We start from the raw sequence: 9,552 nt of genomic DNA, 5'->3' as shown, positions 1-9,552 counted from the left end.
CCAGCCTTCACCAAATACTATTAGGTCGTTTCACGCAAAAACTATAAATTCGTCCTCAGATAAGAAAGAAGTTGTATAATTGTCGTTTTGGAACGATCCCGGGTTTGTGTCGAGAGATTTAAATAAAAAAATAACAGCGACGAATCTATTGTTTTGTCCGAAATTCACCTATCAACTGGTATTTGCCCGGTCATCTGGCTATCTTTGCGGGACAGTTTTGTAACGAAAACTTATTTAAGATATATTAAAAAACAAAAAGTTCTATTGTATTTAAATAGTGTAAAATGTGGACATTTGTGGGTGATTTTTTTTTTTTTACATTTGAAATCAAATTTACGTTTGTAGTTTGGCGAATGTCTCTCACCTAGTGCGTGTGAATGAGTTTTTTTTCTTTCTGACCAATAAATAAATATATATATATATATATATTTATATATGTATATATATTTACATACATATATGTAATGTGAGTGTCACATAAAAAAAGACGGGAGTGCGAAGCCGACATTTGTCATCTAAAAGGTAAAATTAATGAAGTTGATGACGGTTTCGTTCTTGACAAGAAAATAATAATTCGACTCTGCTTTACACTCCTGGGGCGCGCTATACGAGTCTAGGAATCGACCCTTTATGCAATGTGTTTTTTGCGCCAGATTGTGTTTGTGTGGATGAGAGTAATTGTGTGACTTTAACATTGCATAATAATTATACATAGCATGTATAAAGTTATGAACTAAGGAAACATTTTATTAATAACGATACTATGTAACGTAATGTGGACAGGTTGTGTGTTGTTACACTACTTTGACTTGGGCATAGAGTAGGGAGAGCACTGGCATTTTGCTGTTAATGAAAAAAAAAAACAAAAAAACTAGTACGTCTCTCCCCCCTTTTTTTTTACTGCGCTATTATTATTTTATCAAATTTCTCTCTTATATTCTCTTTTCTTATATTCCTTAGTTTGACAGAAAATCGTCTTTCCTTCAATGAAATTGGAACGAGCAATTGTACATTTTTTAAATGAAAATCTTCGCGGTGTTTGCGAAAAGAAATTATTGTGCGAACGTTTAAATTAATGATGCAAAAGGTGTCTCCCTATTCGCGTGTGTGTTCTGATATAATTCAGTTGTCGAGAAAACGGATTTTTTTTTTTTTTAATTTTTGATCCAAGGACTTCTCAAGACGCAACAACGCTTGTCCTCGTCGACAATTTTAAATGAATTTTTAGCGCGATTTTATTTTAAAGAAGAGATAAAATATTTCTAAAGAAAACGTGTCCTTACGATAATAATAATGATGATGAATTATTATTGTATTTGATTTGTACGCAAGTTGCTGCCTTTTTTTTTTAAAGATGAATGCACTAGTTACCGGAAAGCGAAAGCTAATCAGAGAGAGAGAGAGAGAAGATTGTTGTTGCAATTGGGAGGTCACTTTATTATTATTATCCTATTCCAGGGGACAGATGGGCAAAAAAGTAAGTTTAATAAATAAATAGATACAAGGGTGATGAGACATTGCGGTTACGATACCATTGTACCATAGCTGCATAATAATAATAATAATTATTATTAAATAAATAAAAAGGTAACGATTATTCGAGAATGAACGAGATGATGTCCCACGTTTTAATGTACAAATATTTTCGAAGGAGGTAGTTAAATAAAAGGAAGAAGAAAAAACAACAACAAAAACTCAGATGAATCGAAGGTAATGATTCGTTTCTCGTAATTAGTGATGGGTTTTACAGACTATAATCCTTGTATGTAAAACTCGGTGATTTGTGTGGCGGAAGAAAATCCTTGAGCATCATTCAACTAGTGTCTTTCTCTCTCGTCTTGATAAATCCCGTATGAAACGCGCATGCGCAATGGATCGTTTTCTTATGCTATCCATTGCGCATGTGCGATTTTTTTTTTTTTTTTTTTTCAAAGTAACAACCTATACAAAGTCACACTGGGATTGGAGAAACTGCAATATTATTGTGCTTCGATTTTTGGTTAAGCCTTTTTTTATTATTATTATTAATTGCTATTTATTGATCTAGTTTCGAGTGTCTGCGAAAGAATTTTTCGAAATCACACATGATCTCCGAGTTGTATGCAGAAAAATAAAACCACTGCTGCTGTGTTTAACACTTGTTGTTGGCTTGAAGATGATGATTTGGCAGGAATGTTGTCAGAGAGGAATCTTTGAAGACAGCAGCAGGTGCCTGAGCAAAACAAGTACTTTAGCATTCATAGGATACTACAGATAATACATTTGTAAGGATAGGTCCATTTTAATTTTATTGATACAAAGTGACAAGATCCGTTTGCATCGAAGGACGTTTTTGAGACCCTTGGCTCTTTGGGATTTTTTTTTTTCAATTGTATGGAGGAGGCATGAGCTAGAGCGGGGATTTTTGAAAAATTGAGTAGAAGGTGCTAACGGGACTTTGAAATAATAATTGAATCTGGCAGATTGTTTGCCCCGGATATACTGTTAAATCCTTAAGTTCATATTATGACATGAATTATTGGCAATAGAGAAGCGGAAATGGTAATGTGGAAAACTAGAAATTAGTTATTGTATGACTCATCGTTAAACGTGAATTCTTAGGATAAGAATTTGGTTTGTGTTTTTCATGATATCTTGTTCAAAAAAATGATTTTGTACAGGATGTAGCATCATCGGATCATGTTTTTTTTTTCGACGAGAAAACAGTGTAATAAATCGGTATACCACAGACTACATTTCTGCCCATTCCATCGAATCTGAAACTTTCATTGTATTTTTAAGTAAATACATTTTGAAAAACAATGTTCTTTTTGTTTCTTTCGAAAACAATTTTTTTCCATTTAAAAAAAAAATTCGATCTCTATCTAGGGTGTCCACTGTGTGAAGGCAGGCCGCTGGACTGAGAAGTTTTTAGGCCCGGCGAACAACCGAGAAATGACGGTGAATTTATGTTTTGACTCGAAATTTTACAAATTTTTAGAAGAAAAATATCTCGGAAAAAATTTTTTAAGTAATCAATTTAATTGTATTTTTTCATTATATCATTGAATTCACAATATTTAATGCGAACATCTTTACTTGCAAAATTTTCAATTTTAGATCTTTATTTTTAAGCGTACGTATTTGATCAACTGCAAATAATATATTTTTAAAATTAAACTTTACGGTACCAGGGTGACTGCTGGACCGGGAATTTCGAGACGGGGAAATGACAGTGAATTTATTTTTTGACGGTGAATTTTACAACATTTTTAAAATAAAAATGCTGTCCAACTTTGATTTCAATCGTTATTTAAAATTTTTTTCAAATTGTAATGGTTTTAATTATGTCAATCAGTTTAGAATGATTAATTTGAAAATCTTTCACCTTAAAAGTGTTCCATTTTAGATTCTTAATTTTTAAGCATATATTTTAATTTCAAGAATTTTAAAATGTAGTTTTAAAGGTTAAAAAAAATGAGAAGTGTTTAAAATCGAGGACTTTTTACCAAAAAAACAGGGTGGTCGCCGGACCGGGAATATTACGAATTTTCGGAAGAAAAATGTGCCGAAGTTCGATTTTAACAGTTTTTTAAATAATTAAAATGCAGTTTTGAAAATTTAAACAATTAAAGATTAAACGCATTTGAAGTTGAAAATTTTTGGTTAAAATTTTTTATTTTATGAACTGAAAATATAAATTATTTTTAAAATGTATCTGTATTAATTTCTTCCGATAATTTTATTTTTAAATAAAAATTTTCATGATTTATCAATAACATATTTTTAATTCAGAGTTTCAGGTATTTATTTTATTTTTTATATTAAATTTCATAAATAAATTTATTAACATTATTTCTATTGATTTTTTCAGCTATTCAAAAATGTCAACGTGCGTTTTACTATTTTCAACTTGAAACTAAATCTATAATAATATAGTCTTAATTAAAGGTTTTTATTAAATTAAAAATATTGTGAGTAAATTGTTTAATTTTTATCCCATTTTATTTGAAATTTCTTAATGTAAAAAAAATAAATATTTAATATTTAGTAAAATTTCACTGTTCATTTAAGACGAGTAAATTAAAACCAAATATTTAAAAGGAAACACTTAAACTAATTTGTTTTACATAGAAAGCTTTGAATCTTTAGATTCTCAAAGAACTTTTAGCGTTACAATTTTAATTAGCCTACTTAAAAAGTGTTTACTTTATAAGTGAAACTGTTAAATTTTGACGCATAAATCAATTAAATTATTATTTAAAAAAGAATTTGAGTAATTTTAAGAAATATCTAGAAATTTTCAAAAAAATTCAAAATTAATAAAAAACTTGAAATTATTTCAAGTAATTTAAACGAAGTGTGTTAACATTTTTTTCAGAACTTCTAAATATATTTTAAAATTAATCGAAATTTTCCTACAATTTTTGAAAATCCAGCAAATTAAATAAAATCCTTCAAATCTTCCATGTCCTTTGATCTTTAATTTAAAACCACTTCTAGATTTCTTAAGATTTTGAAATAAAATTTTAAAGCTTTTAAATGATGCCTAGACTATTTAAAATAAAAATAATTTAAGAACGGTTGAGTTAAAAAAATCATTTTTTAATTTTTAATGTGTATAGTTTAAAATTACTTAATATAATTTTGAAAATTCTTAAACTTCATTGCTTGATTGTTTAATTTAGGCTATTGAAAATGTTACGTGGATTTATATTTTTGGAACTTATCTGAATCTTTGAACTCTATAACTGATAAAAGTTTTAAAATTTGGATTTTATTGAACATTTGAATACACAATTTTTTAATTGAAAACTTTTAAACTTCAATTTTACAAGTTTGGAATTCAAGTGTTCAATTTGGAATGTTGTAATTTCTTTTTTATTGTCTTACCGTGACAAAGTATTATTCGTAATTAAACAATTTTATTAAATTTACAATTACAATTTTAATTTGTAAGTGAAATTGTTAAGTTTTGCTAAATAAATAACAGTTAAACACTAATTATTTGCAGAAATAATGGGAGTAATTCTAAGAAATGTTTACAAGTTTTGAAAAGATTCAAGGTTATTTTAAAACATTTAACATTGTTTCAAATAATTCAACGAAGTCTTTGTGCCGACAAAATTCGGCTATTCCTACTAAAATTTCAGTGAAAATAGTCACAGTCTAATTTAAAAGAAAATATACATTTTTGAATATTTCAAACAAAAAATTTAGAAGCTTTTTAAGCAGGGTTTCAAAAGAATCAAAAAACATTTTTTTTGAGATTCCATAGAAATTGAAAATAATTTTTTATTTTTAAAAATTATTTTGAAAGATTTCCAAAATTTTTAAAAAAGGATCTGGAAGATTTCAAGAAATTTTTTTTAATTTGCAGGATTTTCTAAAAATCGTAGAGAAAATTCGATTCGTTTTAACAGATATTTAGAAGTTCGGGAAAATTTGAACAATTTAAAACAATTTCATTTTTTATTGCTTCAATTGGAAAAATGTTTAGCTTAAGAATTTGAATTTTTAAATTTTATTGGCCGTGAAAAATGTTTGCGAACCGGGAATTTTTTTTCCGTCGATTAAAACTGCCACCCTTGCATTCAATTTAAAATGCGTAATTCGAAAATCTTTTACTTTTTATTAAAACATTTTCTATTTTAGGATCATAAATTAAATAATAGTTGAATTTTCAAGACGATTCGGAATCAGTTTACAATTTTAGAATTTACAGATTTTAACGCTAGAAATTGTGACAATTTTAATTGAACCTTACAACAAATTAAATTATCAAGTCAAATGGAATGTTTAGAAGTTTTCGAAAAATTATTAAATATAATATATTTAAATTTATTTTAATAATTATTATTTTATTTAAAAACATTTATTTTAAAAGAACATTTAAAAAGATTTACAAAATTATGAATAATAAATGTGGAAGACTTCAAGGAAATTTTTTTTATACAATAATTAAAAACTTGAAAAAAATGTGAAACATGTTAATTTTTTTTTTATTTATTATGCAGATTAAGCATCTTGGATTATTTCTGCTACTTTGATGTTACATATTAATTTTAACAATAGAGTTCACTATGTACATTATTTTTACATTCGAGATCATCTTATACTTTACGTTATTTACATTATTATATAATATAATATGGACAGTATGGTCTTACAATCTAAACTCTGAGGCCGCATTCATTTAAATAGGATACAATAAATTGGCACGCTTGAGAGGAGGGATAAATTAGCAAGAATTCAATATCAGTAGGCCTCAAAATACCAATATTCCTTAGCCGAATTAGGAGCTTTTTTCTAGGTTCGATATAGAGTGCACATTGCCAAATAACATGGTAAGGATTTTCTGTAGATTTTTGGCATTTACATAAGGAATTACTGATGTAACCGAGACGATGGAGAGATTCGGCTAAGTTATAGTGGTTTGATCGGAGCCTATTAATGGTGACAATGGTGAAACATGTTAATGTTTCAATATTTTAAAATAAAATTTTGAATCATTTCAACTATTTAAAATAAAAATAATTTAGATTTTAATTTTTAATGTTTCTTGTTTAAAATTATATAAATTTGAAAATTGTTACATCCATCGATTGATTCTTCAATTTAGAGCATTAAACATAACGTGGAATTATGTTTTTGTAACTGAATCTGAATCTTTGAACTCTATAATTTATAAAAGTAAAAAAAAGTTTAATTTGTCAGTCTAACTGCATTTAATTTAAAATTGTTCAGTTGAAAAATGTTAGTAGCTTCTATTTTATTCCTGTAAATTATTGAGCACTTAATACAACACTTTTGAATTAAAGAACTTAAGCTTCAGTTATAAAGTTTAAAATTCAATAGTTCCACTTTGAGAGCTTTAATTTGCAGCTCAGTTTTTATTACTTTAAATGAAAAAAATTTTGGCTTAAGCTTTTGATTTTTTTAAATTACATTGACCGTGAAAACTGTGTGCGAACCGGTGAAAAATTGAACTGTTTCAATTGGACAGTCTTATTAGTTGAACAAATGTAAGTGCCCTATTGAAACTTTATGAACTTTTTTAAATTTAAAACTAACGTCAAAATAATATATCTATAATTAAAGGCATTTATTAAATTTGAAATATAATTTGAAAATGTTCCATTTTTAAACCATGCAATTTGAAATTTGTCAAATAAGAAAAAGAACAGTTACTTAATATTTAGAAGTATCTGTCTGTTACTTAAAATCAGTAATTATAAATTAAATATTATAATTAAACTTTGAACGTTACAATTTTAATAGTTTTATGCGATGAAATTTAATTTGTTACTCAAATGGTTTAATTTTGTTGTATACGTAACATTTGAGCCCCTATAATTTTTAGAAAAAAATCGAGTTAGTTGAAGAGATATTCAGAATTTTGAAAAAATTAAAAATTACTTGAAAATTTGAAATGATTTCAAATAATTTAAACGAAGTGTCTACGTGTACCGATAAAATCCGACTTTGTACCAAAATGTTGCAAATGCCACACGGCCTAATTTAAAAAAATAGGTTTTGGCTTATTTCGAATAGAAATTTTTGAAGTTTTTTAATAATTTTGACAGGGTTCAGAAGAACGTCAATTTTTTATTTTAATAAATTAATTTTAAGAGAATATTTAAAAAGGTGTATAAAGATTTACAAAATTGTCAAAAATGAATCTGGAAGATTTAAAGAAAATTTCTTTAATTTGGCAGAATGAAAAATTTTTTTTCTTAATTTAAAACAACCTGTAGATATTTCTAGATTCTGATATAAATTTTCGAAGTGTTTTAAGGATTTTTTGAACCATTTAAAAATAATTTAACTCATAATTTGAACAAGGAATTGCCAATTTTTACATATTTATAGTTGGAACTGGAAATTATCCAGGCAAATAAGAATTCTGAATGGAAAATTGAATTTTTTGAAGAAAAAATCTTAATTTTGAGTTGAAACGGGGTATTTTCGAATAAAATTTAAATTATGAATTGAAACAGGGAATTATACTAAAAAAAAAAAAAATAGTTCTTAGTTGAAACGGAGAATTTTCGAAAAATAATTAAAATTGTTGATTTGAGCAGGCATTTTTTTTCGAAAGAATTTGATTTTTGAGTTGAAATTAAGCATTAAAATTCTGAATTTGAACTGGAAATGTTTATTTTATAACCAATTCTGAGCTGGAATTGGAGTTTATCCAGGAGCATAACAATTCTGAATGGGAAATTAAATATTACAAACAAAATTGTTATTTTCTGTGTTGAAACGAGGTTCTGGATTTAAACAGGGATTTATCAAATTTTAACTAATTGTGAGCTAGAATTATAATTAAAAATAGCTTATAATTGTATATTTCGAATGTTTACAAATTTATTGACAGATTCATCTATTTAGAGCATTGAAAATGATATCGTGGATTTATATTTTTGTATCTAAATCTTTGAACTCTACGAGATACAAAAGTTTAAAAAAAATTTTATTTGGCAGTTTAACTGCATTTAATTTACAATTGTTCAGTTGAAAAGTGTTAGTAGCTTCCATTTTATGCTAAGTCATTGAGAATTTGATTACAAAATTGTTGAATCAAACAACTTTAAAACTTCAATTTTCAAAGTTTAAAATTCAAGAGTTTCATTAAAATGTTTATTCAACTAATTTTGTTTTTTCTTTTACTTTTTATATCAATGAATGGATTCCCAATCCCCTAAATGTATCCAATTTTTAGAAATAAATTCTTTAATGACAGAAGTCATTGAAAAAGCATTGAAAATTATTTAAAAAGAGAACATTTCTTATAAAAAGATTGTTCGTTTCGACATGTAAAAATAAATATATTATGTGTTCCCCTATTTTCGCCCTCTTTCGTGAGAAAATGACCCTATTTCCCCTTTTTTGAGCTCATTTTGCGCTGTGATCCCCCTCTGGTTTTGAAAAATTAACTATATATTATGGATTAACAAGGATAATAATTGATTTTACAAGACGATTCGGAATCAGTTAAAAATTTCCAGATTTTAATGATAAAAATGAAACTTTTTACAATTGGAAAGCCTTAGTCCGATCGAAACTTTATAAACTTTTTTAAATAACTTAAAAATAATATATTCATAATTAAAAGCTTTTTTGAGTTTAAAATATTGTTTACTCTAAAATTGAGAATTTTTTAATTAAGAAAAATAACCCCGTGTAGAAATAGCCCGGTTTGACCCGACTAGAAGAAGGTTTCTGGCCAGAATCTGACCGGGTCAAACCGGGATACTATTTTCTTTATTGCCCGCCCGGGATCTGAACGAGTTCCCACCGGGACCCAGTGGGGCTAAAAATGGTGCCGTAAGTGGGTCGTTTGTAAATATCTGACAGGTGAAAGACCAATTTTTTGTGTTTTACGTGCTTTTTTTTATCAATTGTGAAAGAAAAATTAAACTAAGTTTAATTATATGGTTTCCCACTTTTGGTTCTGCGGTTCCCAGGCTTGCCGTGTCAGCGAAATCGTTGACCAGCTTCTTTTTAATTTTCAAACATAGTTTCCCAGTGAAATTATACTTATTTTTTTTGTGATACGATTTTTGCTTA

This window comes from Belonocnema kinseyi, chromosome 8 (genome assembly GCF_010883055.1).
Source record: "Belonocnema kinseyi isolate 2016_QV_RU_SX_M_011 chromosome 8, B_treatae_v1, whole genome shotgun sequence".
Taxonomy (NCBI): Eukaryota; Metazoa; Arthropoda; class Insecta; order Hymenoptera; family Cynipidae; genus Belonocnema; species Belonocnema kinseyi.
This window is presented reverse-complemented; position numbering follows the sequence as displayed.